The following is a 20,760-nucleotide window of genomic DNA, read 5'->3' as shown; positions in this document are numbered from 1 at the left end:
CGTTGCTGCACCTCTTATGTGTCCATAGCTTACACTTGGTGCATCTTTCCTACAGATCGAGCAAGGCCATCTACCTGAAGGCGTTTGTGACTTGTCTACCTTCCTACTTATTACGACTTTGGTTTTAGCTAGGCCCTTCGATTCTAATCCTTGCTTCCACACCTGAAACTTCTCCTCCAGTTCTGATAGTGACTCAGCAATTAGAGCAAGGTCATCAGCATAGAGGAGCACCCAGGGGCATCCTGTCTTGAATTCCTCTGTTATTGCCTGGAGGATTATGATAAATAGGAAGGGACTGAGGACTGAACCTTGGTGGACCCCAACCTTTACCCGGGATTCTTCACTGTACACGTTGCCAACCCTCACATTACTAACAGCGTCCCTGTATATGGTTCGCACAGCTCTCACTAACCATTCATCTATCCCTAGTTTCCTCATTGACCACCAGATAAGGGATCGGGGGACCCTGTCAAAGGCTTTCTCCATGACAACGAAAGCCAGGTACAGAGGTGTAACTTTGGCTAGGTATTTGTCCTGCAGCTGTCTCACCAGAAATATGGCATCGATGGTGCTTTTCCCTGGCACGAAGCCAAACTGCATCTCGTCCAAGTTGACTCTCTCCCTAATCAGTTGGGCTATGACCCTGTGCGACATAAGTACATAAGAACAATAATAGACAGGCCGTCATGCATACAATAATGAATATGTGTGTACAAACAAGGGTGTATGCGTGTGTGATAAAATACAGAGCATAGAAAGTGTTTGCAATAGGACGCTAAATGAGTGTTCAGGCACAAGTTCAAGAAAAGTACCAATACTTCATGTTCTGAGTTCAAATTCCGCAGGAATCGATTTTTCTTTCCATCGTTCTGGGGCCGATAAACTTTTTTCTGGGGTCGATAAACTATTTCTTTATTACCCACAAGGGGCTAAACACAGAGGGAACAAACAAGGACAGACATAGGTATTAAGTCGATTACATCGACCCCAGTGAGTAACTGGTACTTAATTTATCGATCCCGAAAGGATGAAAGGCAAAGTCGACCTCGGAGGAATTTGAACTCAGAACGTAACGGCAGACGAAATAATGCTAAGCATTTCATCCCGCGCGCTAACAATTCTGCCAGCTCGCCGACAAACTTAGTACCAGTTGCATACTGGCGTCGATCTGATCGACTGGCCCCCTCCCCCAACATTTCAAGGCCTTTTTCCTTTAGTGGAAGGGATTATTTTCCATCTTACTGTTTGTTTTATTTGATTTTGCAAAATGAAAATTTTACTTATCGCTTATTATTGTTTACATTTTGAATTATATATATCTGGCGGCACCAAAATCTTTTTGAAGAGATTAGGGGCTGTATAGGTATCAGTCTGGCCTTTGTTGTAGTGGAGTGGAAATGCAGTTTCACCGTAACTTTGCTGGGCACCTGAGACTGGTGTGAAGGATATAAAGAGAAAAGTATACTTAAAGTGGGGACTTGAACCGACCTCTTGCAAGAAAAAAAGGGTTTCCTCTAAAGGCACTGAACCAGATAGGGGGTGGTGTGAAAGCGATGACAGGATTTCAAATGAGAAAGCAATGCGTACGAAATTGGAAGTGGACGAAGGTTCAGTCGGGATCGAACGGGAACCGCTTGCTGACGGCGAGGATGGCCTTCCGCAACGATAACTAACGGAAAACCCGCTGAGATGATGAAAGAAAGAAGGGGCCTGTAAGAATATATCTGACATTATTTGTTATTTGTATCTCCCAGGTGGGAGATGGGCTGAATCCTGGAAGCACTGCAATACCAGGACAACCCATGGCAAAGGCGGAGCAAGCCCCTAACACTTCACCTCCTTCTAAAAATCAGTTTAATATCGATGGCCCCAAATAGGGACCGTATCAGATATTAAGCTGATAAGAACAGATACTACACTTTGATCTTAGCCAAAAGGCCGAGAAGCGATAAAATATTATCCGTTTTACCACAGACTATCTTTACACAAGTTAATGTTACACCCACTGATGTGTAAATTGTTTATTCCAATCACACTTAATTACCTGCTATATTGTAAACACATTCAATCCTTACATTTCTTAGTTTAAAATATTTTTAATATCTTTAAATCAATTATTTGTAAGGTATATATAGATATTGTATGTTGAATGTTAACATACATTCTTATCATTATACAGAGTAAACCTCTATGTCAAGTGACGTCACCAAGATAGAGGGCGCGACTAATCATTTATCAGCAGTGATTGCCAGTGACTGACTGCTGGGTAGCAGGTCACGGAGCATGAACCTGACAGACCTCTGACCAGAGCATTCAATCATCGACCGGTGCATCATATTTTCAAATTTTCAAATCATATATCACTGTGATCACCGTGACCGACCAGGCTATCAGATGTTGCTCTTCATCGCTGGTCACATTGCGCTTTGCATTCTTTTAGCTTTCAAATGACGCCACACCGCCGGCTAAACGAGCAGGCCAACAAAAGAGAGAGAGAGAGAAAGTTGTGGCGAAAGAGTACAGCCGGAGGCTCGTGGATATTTTGGTGTTTTCGCTCAATAAACACTCACAACGCCAGGTCTGAGAATCGAACCTACGATCCTACAACCGCGAGTCCGCAGCCCTAACAACTGGGCCATTGCGCCCTCAAATCACATATATATAGACCAATAACAAATATTTAAGCGACTCACATCTTCGTTAATGTCGAATGTTTTGTTTTGATTGCGATACCTTTTAAGTCGTACAAACAAGGGTGTATGCGTGTGTAATAAAATACAGAGCGTAGAAAGTCTTTACAATAGGACGGTGGTTGAATGTTCAGACTCAAGTTGAAGATAAATACCAGTTCCTAGTGAAGTACACAACTGTAGAAATCCTGTAACTAAGGAGCTGAGGGCACAAGACAGAGCCTGTTGAACACATGTCGTGTAAGCGGTTGTGGATGCTATGCCGTGCCGGGTCACTTGGTACAGAAGGTACTCGCCGGTTGCGCTTACTGTTAACCATGGTGAAGTATTGACAAACAGTGGGAAGTTAAATCAAGGCGAAGTTGCTGTTGGCGTCGTTAAGATGAAGGCGACATAGTTGAAGGTCCGGAAATTCTGCTAGTGGTGTTGTCTGTCGCTGGAACTGGCTGAATCGCTGGAACTGGCTGTCTGTCAGTGGGTGCTCTGAGGTCAGGGGTTAGTCCTTAGAAGGACTAGAACCAAAGAAGCTCGATTCGATGAATCACTGTGTATTATAGCAAATTGTAGGCTCAAGCAAAGAATTTAGACGACTGTGTCACGGGATCTTATCTGAAGATTGTGATTGGTTGGGTTGCGTATTCGGGCGTAATTGAGCAAGAGACAAACTGCGCCAATCCCAACCAATCGGTGTAGTTGACACAACAGGCCCAAGCGGCCGAAGGTTAGCTGTTATCGGCCGTATTTATGTTATATATGTCAGAGAGAGAGAGAGAGAGAAAGGATTTCACTAAGGGTACGCTACACATTAAACAAAATAAGCCCGAGCTTAGGGTATTAAGGAAAAGGTGAGGGAGGGAGGGGGGACATAACGGAGTGGTTATTGGTGTACGGCACAAAAGGATTCACGTTAAACTTCCTAGAATTCTTAGGTATAAAACTTTAGAAGCAGATGTGTTACATAAGATCTATTTTGAGGAGCAGCTTTAAAATTTAAAAAAATGGGTAGAAATGACCGTTTAGTAAGGATCTTGCTTCTCAAAAACATGGGTCCGAGATCAGTTCTTTGCGTAGCAACTTGGGCTAGTATCATCAGCTATACACGATAGTTTACGTACTAGGCTTAAAAAAATAAGTGCTGGTGTCGATTCATTCGTCTAAATGTTCGTGGCTGTGCCCCAACATGGCCGCAGTTGAATGACTGAAACATGAGAGAGAATAGATTCCGCCCTGGTTTGAAGGATATAGAAAGAAAAGTATACTTAAAGTAGTGGAGATTTGAATCGACTGCTTAGAAAGAAAAGGTTCCTCTCAAAATCCGCTGAACCTGGTAGGGGTGGTGTAATAGCGATGACGGGATTTGAATCGAGGCAGCAAAGAAGACAAAACCTATGGGGTTGAGTCGGGATCGAACGCGAACCGCTTGCTGACGGCGAGGAAGGTCTTTAGCAACGACAACTAACGGAAAACCCGCTGAGATGATGAAAGAAAAAAAGGGGGCTGTAACAACATATCTGTTTTTATTTTTAATTTGTATCTCCCGGGTGGGAGTGGGTTGAATCCTGGAAGCACTGCGATACCAGGACAACCCGTGGCAAAGATGGAGCAAGCCCCTAACACTTTGCCTCGTTCTAAAAATCAGTTTAATATCGATGGCCCCAAATAGGGACCGTATCAGATATTAAGCTGATAAGAACAGATACTACACTTTGATCTTAGCCAAAAGGCCGAGAAGCGATAAAATTTTCTTTATTATGATCAATAGATCTAACATAGAATGGATACATTACAGGACAAAACAATTACAAAAATGCTATGCGAGTTCGAATGAAATTTTAAAAATTACAAAATTAAAATTTTATGTCACTTGAACGAAAACTTGGCTTACTTTGCCTTGAAACGAAACCTTGGCTTACTTTTGCCTTTGTCACGAGAACTTTTAGTGCGTATGTTTTCTTTTGATTTCTTTTTTTTTATTATTAATTCTTTATTTTAAACAGTTATGTACAGTGAAAGGTAATGGGAGGTACCAGTTTCAATTTTGAACCCGGCAGCCTATAAATCCCAGCAGCTGATTTTTCCTTTCCTCGATGATTAAGCTGGGTTACTCTCACCCACCTTTCTCATCACATCCTTCCAACGTTCCATATACTCTTTCTGTGGCAGGCTCCTCTTCTCCAACCCCATCTTGCTCTTCAGATGATATCCGAAGTATTTTAACAAACCGGGGCCAGAGTTAAAGGACCCTTTCACTAGACCTTCCACTCTAGTTCTCCATACACACTCTTTCAATACTGCCACCGTACAGTAAAAACAAGCCTTACCTTCCTTTGAGAGTCCAGTTGGCGGTATCATCTTAATCATAGATGCAGCCGACAGCTGTACTCGTCCCAGATGCGACAACACGTGTTCAACGTAACTTATCAAGCCTGACAGCTCCCGACATTGTACAAAAGCGTGTTGAACGGTTTCATCGTCCAACCCACATCTTGGACACGTCGGTGGCACTGACATTCCGTGCCTGGATAACTTCTCGCGAACAGGTAATGCATTCCTATAGCACTGCCAGGTCAGGGATTTTTGGTAATTATCCAAATACCCCGGCCTGAAAGTCTTCTTAAACAGGTTGGAGAGTTGATCCTCATCGAACCCCAGAGCCCTTCCTAGGACGTCGTCATTTTTTCCTCCTACCAGCCCTTTATAGAACACCGAGGTGGTATTCCCGCTGCCGGCCTTACCCATCTTGTGGATCAGCCAGAGTGCCTGTCGGCACTCCTTCTGCCATGAAGTCAGTTTACGTCCTTTAATGAGACCGGGTGTAAATCCCTCCATAGAGGCCGGTCGCGGGAAGAATTCCTCTGCCAGCGAACTCCACACCTTATCATCCTCCAGGTAACACCAGAGGTGTCTCAGCCTCAACGCATGCTTGCGCATCATTAGCCAAGGCATCCCCAGTCCACCCTTTAGCGGTTCCTGGCAACACACGGAGCGTCTCACAAGTGGCTTTCCTCCTTTCCACAAAAAGCGGAAAAGAAGTCGTTCCAACTTGTTTAACCACGAATCGGGGCAAGGCACGACGGTCAGGCGGTAGGTGACGACAGAGGCTATAAACATCTGTGCCACCTCCGCCCTCCCTTTCAAGGAAAGATGCCTTCCGGACCACTTCCGTACTATGGCATCCACCTTGCTCGTTACCTCGCTCCAATTCTTCTCCGTCTGGGAGTCTGGACCAAACCAGACTCCGAGCAATTTAACAGGACCATCCGTCCAGTGTCCAACAACACTGGACGGTATCTGCTTGTTCCTCCAGGTGCCGAGGCGCAAACCGATGGACTTGTCCCTGTTAACTTTTGCCCCTGCTACCGCTTCGTATCTATGGAGAGCACCTACTACCCGAGGTAGCTGTGTTCCGTTGGACACGATGAGGGTGACGTCATCCGCATAGGCAGAAACAGACTTACCGCATCCGATTTCATTAGGGTTGCCTCCCAACTTCTCCAGCTTCCGCAGCAATGGCTCAAGAGCCAAAACATACAGGAGCGGGGACAAGGGGCACCCTTGACGAACTGAACGCTTGATCGAAAACGGCTCCGTTAGGTAACCGTTTATCTGGACTGTGGACTTGATGCCGCTGTACATAGCTGAGATCCACCCGCAGAAGCCAGGGCCCAGCCCAGCCGCTTCGAGAACCGCCGCCAAGTACCGATGGTCCACCCTATCAAACGCTTTACTTTGGTCTAAATGGACCAATGCCCCTCCTTTGCCGTCTAATTTCCCGACCCTATCTATAGTGTAGCGGAGAAGGTGAAGATTATCCTGGATCGACCTGCCTGGGATTGCACATGTCTGTGCCTTCCCGACAAGTTTCTTCACGACAGCCGTCAACCTTTTTGCTAACACCTTGGCCAAAATCTTAAACTCTACATTAAGTAGAGTTATGGGCCTGTAATTACTAATACTGTCCCCCTTGCTCGGGTCTTTCTGGACCAGCGTCACAACTCCCCGACTCACAGAGCTGGGAATCCTCCCATTCTGTTGCCAGTTTGCATAGACGCTTGCCAGTATGCCCCCGAACAAGTCCGGCATACAACAATAAAATTAATAGGGTAGACCATCCAATCCCGGTGACTTTTCCCCGGCGCACTCGGCCATAACCCCTCTTACCTCTGCGGGAGAGATCGATCCTTCACAGCACTCCGCCTCACCCGCCGAGAGCCGAGGCCCACCAGCTAGGAAGTCCTTTAAGGTCTCCCCACGCTCGAGCGGGCCACCGCCCCCAAACAGCCGTGTGAAATGCTGGTGAAGTACCTTCTGCATCTCCTCCTGTCCATAGATCTTGCGGTCCTGCTCGTCAGATAAGGACATAATACAGGACTTTTTGCCCTTCTGACTCTCCTCACGACGGGCCCATCCGGCAACGTTAATACCTTCTCGTTTTCCTGCACGTAACTTAGCTCTGACTCTACACCCCTCGTGCTTGGCGTTGAGGTGACGGTACAATACCGCTCTCGCTGCCAACACTCCGGATGCACAGCCAGATTCCATATCCTCGTCTAAGTTCTTAACTAATTCGCCCTCTATTCTAGTCCTATCTAAACTTAGCTGCTTGCTAAATCTAATGGACTCCAAACGGATGGCTCTTTTGAGGGCGAGCCACCATCTATTATTAATGATGGTGCCACATAATGCCCTCTGTACTAATTCCTTAATCTGGGTACGGAAAGCTTCACAGGTCAAAATAGACTTGTTCATCTTCCAGTACCCGGCACCTTGTCTATGGCATTTATCTACATGTACCTCACACGTTACAAGTTTGTGATCCGTGTAAGGCACAACAGAGAATTGTTGACAGCTAACACTATTCCTATCTCGTTCCTTAACAAATACTCTATCTATGTACGATCTGAGTGAGCCGTCGTTATTACTCCACGTCCACTGTGGAACGTTCGGCTCATCCAGTCGAAAACGGTCTACTAGATTAAAGCTCGCTAGTAGAGCCTTGAGGCCAGGATTCCCCTTCCTATCGCTCGAGCCTACACCATCCACCCGCGCATCGAGAATGGTGTTGAAATCCCCTACCAAGACTACCGTTTTGGACGTCACTAGAAAGTGCTCCAGTTCCCGATAAAAACCGGTCTGCCCACGTCCGTTAGGAGCGTAGACAGCCACCAACCTGAAGGACTGCTTACTCACGTGCGTCACATCTAGGACAACCAGCCTACCTTCTGGGTCCAAAAAGACAGTACTTACCTGTAAGTCCAAGTTCTTCCTGAAAAGAACTGCCACGCCTGCACCTCCCCCTCGGCTAGGAGAAATAAATTTCTCGTAACCATTGAGAAGTGGTGAAAACGCTTGGGGTCCCTTCATCTTGGACTCGGTAACAATAGCTACTTCGATTCTATGTGAAATGAGGTCGTCACGAAAACAAGCCTGTTTCCATTTCGATCCCATTCACGCACATTTATACAACCTAACTTAATCATCGAGAAAAAAGAAAATTATTTACTCACGGTTGCGAGAGGGAGCCTGACAGATTCTTTCTGCCTGTCTCCCCCCCACTCCGCTTCCTTCTCGGTCGCTTTGTAGCACCTGATCAGCGTACTTGCTTTCACCCATGTTTCTACTCTCACGTTCTTTGTGGTGTATGCAATAATTTTTTCGTTGGGTTTAAACCCTTTTACAGTTGGGGGGTGGGGTTTGTTAAAGTGCTGGCCTATAAGTGTAGTACCGCCGGGGTGGGATTGGAGAATATTTTTAATTTGTTCGTCTGCGTTGTTTTTTTTTTTTTGATACGGGTGGGGAGTCAGGGGTGATGGATTTTTTCCTTTTGTTGGACACGTTCGTAAATTCCATGTCTTCTTGTTTATTTGTTTTTGTTGCATTATTTTCCTCATCCTTTCCTTTCTCATTTTGCATTTCGTTCTTGTCTTCCTCCTTTTTGGAGTTCGACCTGTTTATTTTTCCTCCTTGTTTTCGCCAGCCGTTACTTTTTTCTCCACTTTGCTGCTTTCTGCGTTCTTCACAGCGTTTTGTGGGGGGGCGTTGCCCGCATTATTTTTTTTGTGCAAACGGAGCGAACGTGGCCCTTTGCCCGCACTTAAAACATCTGGGCCTGCGTCCTTCCACCGAAACTCGTATGGAGTGCCCCTCCCCCACGAAGACTCTGTCTGGTAGGCTTTCCAACGTCGCATTTTCCGCCTGGATTATCATCTCCAGCTGCTGGCCTCTCCAGTGTTTTGCAATTTTTCTCTTCATACTTAAAATTGTCAATTTTGATTCAACATCAAAAATGACCGCTGTTGCCGCCCACATCACGTCGTAGCCCGTTGGTATATCTTCTAGGGTCACTTTTGCGGTTCTGCATCCTAAATATAAGGGTAGCAGTATTATACTCTCGTTTTTCAACGTTTGTGTCGAAATTTGCCTTGCTACTTCCGCCGTTTCAAAATGCGCCTCCACTGTAGCGCTTCTTGCACCTCGGTTGACATGACTAACTTTACTCCATATTGGAGCCATACACTTTTCGACCATTTCGTTTTTCACGTCGGTCATTCGTTTTTCCTTGATATTGTACACCCTGTAGGTGACCATTTTTTCCTTTATTGCTTGTATAGTTTCGGGGGGCGGTACCAATCGTGTTTCTTCGCCACTTTTTTGCACCAGCGATCTAAACTTGAATAATCTTTCCATTGATACCTCCATTTCTTCGACTTCGCCACCTACGGCGTCTGAAAAACTGGGTTTTGTCTGTGTTTCCTTTTGTTTAACAGTTGTTATACTTTCTCCCATTTCGGGAAAGTCTTTTTTTGAACTTAAGTCTAATTCCATATTAGACAACACAAACTTGTCACAAATGACAAGAGAATTTTTTTTTTTTCCAAAAATAACCTATACAGGTTAAGAATTCACACACACAAAAAAAAAAAAACCACAGAAATTTTCTACCCCGAAGGGCGAAAATTACTGGGTCAAAAACAGTTCAACAATGATATTACTTGTAACACGACAGAGTAGACAAACGGAAACGAACTCACACAACGATTTGCAGCAACAGAAAAATATTGGTATAAACCGAGGAAAAATTAAAAAAACACCAGGTAGCGATGGACGAGAAGCGATAAATTTTAGCTGCTTTGACACAGACTATCTTTACACAAGTTAAAGTTACATCCACTGATATGTAAATTATTTATTCCAATCACATTTAATTACCTGCTATATTGTAAACACATTCAATTCTAAAATTTTATAGTTTAAAATATTTCTAATATCTTTAAATTAATTATTTGTAAGTTTATATAGATATTGTATGTTGAATGGTAATATATGTTCTTACCATTGCGTAAAGTAAACGACTCAGACAAGTGACGTCACCATGATAGGGGGCGCGGCTAATCACTTATCAGCAGTGTTGGCTAGTGACTGGCTGGTGGGTAGCAGGTCACGGTTAATGAATCTGACTGACTTCTGACCAGAGCGTCCCACCCTCGATTAGTGCATCTTATTTTCATATCATATATCACTGTGATCACCGTGACCGACTAGGCTATCAGATGTTGCTATTCATCGCCGGTCACAATGCGCTTTGCATTCTTTTGGCCTTCAAATGACACCACCCCGCAGGCTAAGCGAGCAGGCCAACAAAAGAGAGAGAGAGAGAGAGAGAGAGAGAAAGTTGTGTTGTAAGGGTACAGCAGGGATTGCCACCACCCCCTGCCGGACCGTCGAGGAGCTTTTGGTGTTTTCGCTCAATAAACACTCAGAACGCTAGGTTTTGGAATCGAACCTACGATCCTGCAACCGCGAGTCCGCTGCCCTAACCACTGGGCCATTGCGCCCTCAAATCACATATATAGACCAACTAGCATTATAACTCGTCGTTGCCGGGTCATAGTGCTAGTTCATGTATATATGTGTATATATATGTGTATATATTACATGTACATCTATATATATACACCTACACATAAAATACAAAATACAAAGTTATATCTTGATATCGCTAGTGATAACAATACTCAAAATATATAACAATCTTGAAATGTAGGCCCATCTCTTGCAATTTCGATCAATTGTATCTTGTCCTCCCTCTTGTATAGAAGTGTGGCTACAATCCAGACTACCTCTACTTCTGGGGGGACATTTTAAATTTTTGTCTGGGACGTCCTACGTCCCAGATATAAAGGTAAAAATAAAATATTTCCACTTTGGAAGGTTCGAGTCGAGTACTCCCTTGCATGCTCCGTTGACAAGAACCTTGCTTCTATTGTGGTGCATTACCGCCTCTGGTTAGATACTTGATATATTTCATTGTCGCACCAACTTTAGAAGCAGATGTGTTACATAAGATCTATTTTGAGGAACAGCTGCTTTGCAATTTAAAAAAAAATAGGTAGAAATTGCCGTTTCGTAAGGAGCTTGCTTCTCAAAAACATGGGTCCGAGATCAGTTCTTTGGGTGGCTCCTTGGGTATGTATCTTCAGCTATACACGATAGCTTACGTACTAGGCATCAAATAATAAGTGCTGGTGTCGATTTATACGTCTAAATGTTCGTGGCTGTGCACCAACAAGGCCGCAGTCGGATGACTGAAACAGGAAAGAGAATAGAAGTCCGCCCTGATGTGAAGGATATAGAAAGAAAAGTATACTTAAAGTAGTGGAGACTTGAATCGACTGCTTAGAAGGAAAAGGATCTCCTCAAAAGGCACTGAACCTGGAAGGGGTTGGTGAGAAAGCGATGACGGGATTTGAAATGAGGAAGCAGAGAGAACAAAAACCGTGGGGTTTAGTCGGGATCGAAAGGGAACCGCTTGCTGACAGCGAGGAAGTTCTTTAGCAACGACAACTAACGGAAAACCCGCTGAAATGACGAAAAAAAATGGTGGTTGTAACAATATATCTGATTTCATTTTTAATTTGTATCTCCCAGTTGGGTGTGGGCTGAATCCTGGAAGCACTGCAATACCAGGACAACCCGTGGCAAAGGCGGAGCAAGCCCCTAACACTTTGCCTCGTTCTAAAAATCAGTTTAATATCGATGGCCACAAATAGGGACCGTATCAGATAAGAACAGATACTACACTTTGATCTTAGCCAAAAGGCCGAGAAGCGATAGATTTTAGCTGTTTTGCCACAGACTATCTTTACACAAGTTAAAGTTACATCAACTGATATGTAAATTATTTATTCCAATCACATTTAATTACCTGCTATATTGTAAACACATTCAATTCTTAAATGTTATAGTTTAAAATATTTTTAATATCTTTAAATTAATTATTTGTAAGTTTATATAGATATTGTATGTTGAATGGTAATATATGTTCTTACCATTGCGTAAAGTAAACGACTCAGACAAGTGACGTCACCATGATAGGGGGCGCGGCTAATCACTTATCAGCAGTGTTGGCTAGTGACTGGCTGGTGGGTAGCAGGTCACGGTGAATGAATCTGACTGACTTCTGACCAGAGCGTTCAATCCTCGATTAGTGCATCTTATTTTCATATCATATATCACTGTGATCACCGTGAACGACCAGGCTATCAGATGTTGCTATTCATCGCTGGTCACAATGCGCTTTGCATTCTTTTAGCCTTCAAATGACGCCACCCCGCAGGCTAAGCGAGCAGGCCTAACAAAATGAGAGAGAGAGAAAGTTGTGTCGATAGAGTACAGCAGGGATCCCCACCAACTCCTGCCGGAGCCTCGTGGTGCCTCGTGGTGTTTTCGCTCAATAAACACTCACAACACCAGGTCTGGGAATCGAATCTGTAATCCTACAACCGCAAGTCCGCTGCCCTAACCACTGGGCCATTGCACCCTCAAATCACATATATAGACCAACTATTATTATGACCCATCGCTGCCGAATCATAGTGATAGTGCATGTATATATGTGTATATATATGCGTACATATTACTTGTACATCCATATATATACATCTACACATATAGTACAACATAGAAAGTTATATATTGATATCGCTAGTGATAAAAATACTCAAAATATATAACAGACTCGAATTGTAGTTACGTCTCTTGCAATTTCGATCAATTGTTACTTTCCCACCTCTTGTATAGAAGTGTGGCTACAATCTAGACTACCTCTACTTCTGGGGGGATATTTATAATTTTTGTTCGGGACGTCCTACGTCCGAGATATAAAGGTAAAAATAAAATACTTCCTCTTTGCAAGGTTCGAGTCAAGTACTCCCTTGCACGTTCCGTTGACTCGAACCTTGCTTCTATTGTGGCGAACTTACCGCCTCTGGTTAGATACTTGATAACTTTCATAGTCGCACTAAGACACTTTTCGATGGTGCTTTCCTCCAGGTGTTCAAATCTGTTTAGTTCTACATTGTATACTTTATTGACCATAGATTTTTCTATAATTAAATTTTTTATTTCGTTTGGTGGTGTTATCCTAGATTCACCGTTTAATCGGTGATCAATCCGAAATAGGTTTGTATTTATTTAAATTTTAATGAGTTCGCGCCCGTCGACGGCTGCAGCGAAATTCCTTTTTGGACTTTCTTCTATCGAAGGCATTCTAACAAAAATGCTTCCGTATAAACGGTGAAAATATTGTCAATTTCCCCAAAAAGGTACACAATTCAATTTTCAAACAATAACCAAAGCTCCTTCTCCCAGAGGGGGACGGTTAGAGTTTACAATTATTTAACAAATGCAACACAACAACGTTTTCTTTACGAGGAACCGACAAACGTGATAACAATAGTTAAACAGTAATAATAATAACAACACACATTACGGTGAATCAAAAAGCAGTACGCGATTGATTTAGTTTAATTTATTCCCATTCATGTGAAACCACTTATTCAAGTTCAAGTCGTTGATGCAATTTTATACCAATTGCTACTTTCACTTATCTTAGGTTACGATTATATTGTACTTTAGTTTGATTTTGATTATTATTTACTACATATAATTCAATTATTATTATTATCTCTAAATTTATAGTGAAAGTTTCTGACATAAAATAGCGAAATATTTTTGTTTCACCTTTAACACATAATACTGAAATAGTGGAGAAGATATGATATTGCTATTGGCTCGCCCAAGGCAAGAAGTTGAACATTTTTTGCCCATTAAACTACATGGACCCTAAGTAAGGCATGTGTAAAATTTGAATGAAATTGGTTGTGTTGTTCTCAAGTTTTAGGGAATCGTAGTGGAGAAGATTTGATATTGCTGTTGGCTTTCCCTAGGCAAAAAGGTAAAACTTTTTTTGCCGATGACACTCCACGGACCCTAAGTATGCTATGTGTAAAATTCGAATGAAATTGGTTGTGTAGTTCTCAGGTTTTAGGGAAATACAGTCAGACAGATAGACAGACACTCATTCTCAGTTTTATATATATAGACCAATAACAAATATTAAGGCGACTCACATCTTCGTTAATGCCGAATGTTTTGTTTTGATTGCTGTACCTTGTAAGTCGGGCGACTAGGTAGCGATTGGTTCGTTGCTTCAAACCAACTGTTACTCGGTTTCGTACCACTGTTTACCATATTAAACGTAAAATATTCGTTACAATAGCGTCAGGTGAACGTTGGGAGTGAAACTGGACTGTGGTGAAGTTAACATTTCAGTTCTCATTGAGCAAATAATGTTGCAATCATTTGGTCGATTTGTTGGTGGTGAGTTAGCTGCTATTTCTAGCAATATATTTAGTACCAGTGGAAGCTGAGGTCGACGTATTCGACTAGTCCCCTCCACAAATTTTCAAGGCCTTTTTCCTTCAGTGGAAGGGATTATTTTCCATCTTACTGTTAGTTTTATTTGATTTTGCAAAATAAAAATTTAATTTATCATATATTATTGTTTACATTTATATACATCTGGCGGCACCAAAATCTTTTTGAAGTGATTAGGGGCTGTATGGGTATTAATCTGGCCTTGGAGACGGAAATACATACTGGCGTTTATTGTGATTTAAAGACCTCCCACCCGTGACAATCGCATCTGCTGTTGGATATTTTCCTTTTGAACGCCAGTTTTTAACACAATTTCTAGTTAACTAAACACTTTTAAACTTCGTATACTGGTAGAATGTGTCAAAATAAAACATTTTTTCTTTTCGCTCTCTTGAGAAAATTGTAATTTGTAAGTTTAACGTAGTTTAATTTTTCGTATTTTAACCAATCGATGGCCTCTATTGAGCTAAAATCCTTTGCTGCGTCTAAAACTGAGACATCCTGCCACTGATCTAATCCTAACCCTACACTAACGCAAACCCTAAATTTTAGCCTTTCGTTTTTTTTCTTCTTAATTGTTAAATTGATTTAATTGTTAGGCGTGTGTCTAAAATTATTCATTTTCTTTTGAGATATACGTGTATTGTTTAAACTATTTTCCATTGCTTAAGAAAAAAAAAAACCAAAGGCTAAAACGAAAGCAATGGAAAATAATTTAAACAATTGACAAACAAAATAATTCTATAAATTTTACACACACGCTTTCCGAACGTAAACATAACATGACAAGATGTTGTCTCAGTTTTAGACGCAGCAAATGATTTTAGTTAAATAGAGGCCATCTTCGAAAAATTAAACTACGTTAAACTTACAAATTACAATCTTCTCAAGAAAGCCAAAAGAAAAAAATGTTTTATTTTGACACATTCTACCAGTATACGAAGTTTAAAAGTTTTTAGTTAACTGGAAATTGTGTTGAAAACTGCCGTTCAAAAGGAAAAGATCCCTGCTGTTTTCTTTCAAAGACTATACTAGTAAGTACTATTGGCGGTAGATACTGGACTTCCTACCAATTGATCCTGTCTGTTAGCTGCTATTTCTAGTAGGTTGATGGATAGGGAATGTCACTTCTTTTGTGCATCCACATTGTTTTTACTGTTGTTATACTTTGTTGTAGTGAAGTGGAAATGCAGTTTCCGTGTGACTATGCTTGGCACCTGAGACTGGTGTGAAGGAGAGAGAAGGAAAATATACTTAAAGGGGAGACTTGAAAGAAAAAATGGGCCTCCTCTGAAGGCACTGAGCCTGGTAGGGGTTGGTGTGTAAGCGATGACGGGATTTGAAATGAGGAAGCAAAGAGGACAAAAACCGTGGGGTTGAGTCGGGATTGAACGTGAAGCGCTTGCTGATGGTGAGGAAGGTATTTAGCAACGACAACTAACAGAAAACCCGCTGAGATGATGAAACAAAAAGAGGACTGTAACAAAACATCTGATTTTATTTTTAATTTGTATCTCCCGGGTGTGAGCGGGCTGAATCCTGGAAGCACTGCAATACCAGGACAACCCGTGGCAAAGGCGGAGCAAGCCCCTAACACTTCGCCTCGTTCTAAAAATCAGTTTAATATCGATGGCCCCAAATAGGGACCGTATCAGATATTAAGCTGATAAGAACAGATACTACACTTTGATCTTAGCCAAAAGGCCGAGAAGCGATAAGATTTTAGCTGTTTTCCCACAGACTATCTTTACACAAGTTAATGTTACACCCACTGATGTGTAAATTGTTTATTCCAATCACACTTAATTACCTGCTATATTGTAAACACATTCAATCCTTACATTTTCTAGTTTAAAATATTTCTAATATCTTTAAATCAATTATTTGTAAGTATATATCGATATTGTATGTTGAATGTTAACATACCTTCTTATCATTACATAAAATAAACGTCTAAGACATGTGACGTCACCAAGATAGGGGGCGCGGCTAATCACATATCAGCAGTGTTGGCTAGTGACTGGCTGGTGGGTAGCAGGTCACGGAGCATGAATCTGACTGACCTGTGACCAGAGCATCGCACCCTCGACCGGTGCATTATATTCAAAGTATGTATATGGATCAAAAGCAAATATATATTTAAGCAACTGACATTTTCTTCGTCAACTTCGAATGCTTCGGTTTGGTTGCTACTTCTAGCAAATCGAACGATCACATACTGGTCGGTTCGTTGTAAAGGGAGAAGTTTACTTCAAACCAAGAGATATTAGTTTCGGTCTCATTCACTTCCGGTGTTGTATTGAGGGGTTGTTATTAACATTTCAGCTGTCATTGAGGAGGTGTGCCAGGCAAGACTATCCCATCTTTATATATATATATATATATATATATATATATATATATATATATATATATATATATATATATATATATATATATATATATATATATATATATATATATATATATATATATATATATCGAGAACATTGTCTGACGTACACTTATCATTCGTTTATTTTAAGACGTTGGAGTTTCGTTTCGTAGAGTTAGTGGGGAGTTAGCTGCTATTTCTAGTAAGTGAAAAGACTGAATAGGGGCTTCCTTCTTCACTCTGTCTAAACAAGTAAATAGTAGGGCTTATGGTCATAAATTTCAAGGGTATGGCTTTTGATAGGGTTCAATGGTAAAACAAGAGTTTTTCTTTGACAGAAGTTTTACATTTGCCAGATTGCTTTAGCGAAGCCGAAATAATGTCTTCCCCACTTGACCTTTCTTACATCTTCTATTTCCCAACAGCTAGTATTAAAATAAGAAGACCACCAACTAATTGTATGGTTCTCAACGAAATGTCTATCCTTCTGGATAGTTATAAAAACAAGAACACCCACCACATTCCAACAAATTTGGGCATCATTTTAAACTCCATATGTTAAACACTCGTGGACAGGCTCACAAAATCATAAAACAAAACATCACTCGTGGACATGCTGACAAAATCAAAAAGCAACGCATCACCCATGACTTTCGGAAACATTTTTTCACGCTCAGAATTGTTGAAGCATCAGTCGTTAGCCTTAGAGACACCAAATTCTTCAAACCTTCCTGAAATCCTCCAACAGTACACCTGATGGCTTTCTTTTAGTTGTAGTGCACTTGATCACTGTATACAATAATTTTTTGCATATGCCATATATATATATGGTTATATATATATATATATATATATATATAATATATATATATATATATATAGAAAACTATGAGAGAGAATCCACTATGTGGACGCTCTAACGCTAGTTATAGATCCGCAAAGGGAATCTACCACCAAAGAATTGTTCTCAAGGAATAATTTAACACACCAAGAATGTAAGCGAGCAGGACAGATGAAAAATAACGAAAATATCGATTAACTCTATGCAATTGTTTCATCGTTAATAAATTGTTATTTTTCTTACTTAAATATCTTCGATTCATCAGTAGAGTACGTCAAAAATAAAATTTGTCGAACTGCACGGAAGCTATCAACACGAGGTTGGATTGAGGCTAACAGATCGGCCGATTATATTCACAGTTACATTCAAATGCCCTCGTTAAGGCGCGCTAATTTCTCGGATATAAATACTGCACAAGTAATTTACTGCCGGTTTGAGAACATGTTATTTTATAATTAAAGTCAAAATACGGGTGAAAAAATTGGATATTAATTTAATATAGATATTGTATGTTGAATGGTAATATATGTTCTTACCATTGCGTAAAGTAAACGTCTCAGACAAGTGACGTCACCATGATAGGGGGCGCGGCTAATCACTTATCAGCAGTGTTGGCTAGTGTCTGGCTGGTGGGTAGCAGGTCACGGTGAATGAATCTGACTGACCTCTGAGCAGATCGTTCAATCCTCGATTAGTGCATCTTATTTTCAAATCATATATCACTGTGATCACCGTGACAGACCAGGCTATCTGATTTTGCTATTCATCGCTGGTCACAATGCACTTTGCATTCTTTTAGCCTTCAAATGACGCCACCTCGCAGGCTAATCGAGCAGGCCAACAAAACAGAGATATATAGAGAGAAAGTTTTGGCGAAAGATTACAGCAGGGATCGCCACAAACCCCTGCCGGAGCGTCGTAGAGCCTCGTGGAGTTTTCACTCAATTAACATTCACAGCGCCAGGTCTTGGAATCGAACCTGTGATCCTACAACCGCGAGTCTGCTGCCCTAACCACTGGGCCATTGCGCCCTCAAATCACATATATAGACCAACTAGCATTTTGACCCGTCGTTGCTGTGTCACTGTGCTAATTTATGTATATATGTGTACATATTCTACGTACATCTTTATATATACATCTATACATAAAATACAAAATACAAAGTTATATCTTGATATCGTTAGTTATAACAATACTCAAAATATATAACAGACTGGAATTGTAGGCCCGTCTCTTGCAATTTCGATCAATTGTATCTTGTCCTTCCTCTTGTATAGAAGTGTGGCTACAATCCAGCCTATCTCGACTTCTGGGGGGGAAATTTTAATTTTTGTCCGGGACGTCCTACGTCCTAGATATAAAGGTAAAAATAGAATACTTCCACTTTGCAAGGTTCGAGTCGAGCACTCCCTTGCACGCTCCGTTGACTCGAACCTTGCTTCTATTGTGGGGAATTTACTGCCTCTGGTTAGATACTTTAATCTTTCATAGTCGCACCAAGACACTTTTCGATGGTGCTTTCCTGCAGGTGTTCAAATCTTGTTTTCTCTACATTGTATACTTTATAGACAATAGTCTTTTCTTTAATTTAATTTTGTATTTCGTTTGGTGGTGTTATCCTAGATTCACCGTCTTTGTCGGTGATCAATCCGAAATAGGTTTGTATTTCTTCCATTTTAATTTTATTGAGTGGCGCCCGCCGACGGCTGCAGCGAAATTCATTTTTACACTTTCTTCTATGGAAAGCATTCCAATAAAAATTCTTCCGTATAAATGGTGAAAATATTGTCAATTTCACCAAACAGGGACACAATTCAATTTTTAAACAATAAACAAAGTTCCTTCTCCCAGATGGGGAGGGTTACAGTTTACAATTATTTAACAAATGCAATACAACAACGTTTCCCTTGCGAGTGTAGCAATAACCATTTTAGCCATTTTGAAATGTGGCGTGAATTGGCAATATGACGTAATGTTTTTGCCGAAGAATTATCATTTTCTTTTTTCCTATTGGTTAATATAACTGCTCATATAAAGATTCTAAATGTTTCGTAAAGAATATTTGTCCTGAATTTCGATTCTTTTCAGTCAAGTTGAGCAGTTATAAAAATCCGGGTTTTGGGAAGAAACTATAGTGATCGTTGGTTGTCACATAACTCCACGTCACTCACTCTTTTGGAGACATCGGTAATTTTTATGCCATGTCTAAGTTAATCACAAATCTATTTTGATTTGTTGGTTAATGTATTAGATAGAAACAAGAAATTAGCTAAGGAATTTATAGTCGTTTTTCTTCACGACAAAGTTATCTTTCTTACTGTAAATAATATAAAATGTTATATTTATATAATAAAAAATAATTTAAAAGAAAATGTTTCTCTTCATGTTTGTTTTTCAACTAAGCATAGATAAATATGCATTTCTGTAATCTTTGATTTATGTTTCTTACAGCGGATTAAAGGACACGATTAAAATATTCAACATACATGTCATTAATATAGCGTTCCATGCGTATATGCCTATATGACGTTATAACTGTAGTTAGGGTTTTTAGTTATAATTATAACACTTTAGTATAAGTGACGTTGAATCATTATATTCTCCCTTACTCAGAGAAAAGACAAATAAAGTAATATAACCTAAGAGAAAGCGGTAAAATAAATCGAAAACCGCCGTAGGAAACGAGGAACGAACAAACGTGATATCGATAGTTAAACAGTAATAATAATAACAAAAAACCTTGCGGTGAGTCAAAAAGCAGTACTCAGTTGATTTAATTTATTTTATTCCCATTCATGTGAAATCACTTATTCAAGTTCAAGTAAAAGATGTAATATTGTACCAATTGCTACTTTTACTTTTGTTATGTTACGATTATATTATACTTGAGTTTGATTTTAATTATCACTTGCTACATATAATTCAATTGTTATTATTATCTCTAATTTGACAGTGAAAGTATCTCACATAAAATTGAGAAAGTTTTTGTTTGACTTTTAACACGTAATTCTGAAATAGTGGAGAAGATATGATATTGCCTTGGGCTTGCCCAAGGCCAGTCGTTGAACATTTTATTTGCACATGAAACTATATGGACCCTTAGTAAGGCAAGTGTAAAATTTGAATGAAATTGG

The 20,760-nt window shown here is 40.7% G+C and overlaps 3 non-coding genes and 1 pseudogene across 3 annotated transcripts; all 4 read right to left on the bottom strand.

Annotated features, from left to right (window-relative positions):
* Window positions 1-1,756: 1,756 nt before the first annotated feature.
* On the bottom strand, window positions 1,757-1,950 carry LOC115209989. Its single transcript, XR_003881358.1, has one exon. It is a non-coding gene; the product is annotated as a U2 spliceosomal RNA (small nuclear RNA).
* A 2,282-nt stretch (window positions 1,951-4,232) lies between these two features.
* Window positions 4,233-4,426, bottom strand: LOC115209985. The gene has a single exon (XR_003881354.1). It is a non-coding gene; the product is annotated as a U2 spliceosomal RNA (small nuclear RNA).
* Window positions 4,427-11,619: 7,193 nt separating this feature from the next.
* On the bottom strand, window positions 11,620-11,802 carry LOC115209994 (annotated as a pseudogene).
* A 4,128-nt stretch (window positions 11,803-15,930) lies between these two features.
* LOC115209987 lies at window positions 15,931-16,124 on the bottom strand. Its single transcript, XR_003881356.1, has one exon. It is a non-coding gene; the product is annotated as a U2 spliceosomal RNA (small nuclear RNA).
* Window positions 16,125-20,760: the final 4,636 nt, after the last annotated feature.

This window comes from Octopus sinensis, linkage group LG3 (genome assembly GCF_006345805.1).
Source record: "Octopus sinensis linkage group LG3, ASM634580v1, whole genome shotgun sequence".
NCBI classification, from domain to species: domain Eukaryota; kingdom Metazoa; phylum Mollusca; class Cephalopoda; order Octopoda; family Octopodidae; genus Octopus; species Octopus sinensis.
The sequence above is the reverse complement of the archived record's forward strand: the minus strand, read 5'-3'. Positions and strand labels throughout refer to the sequence as shown.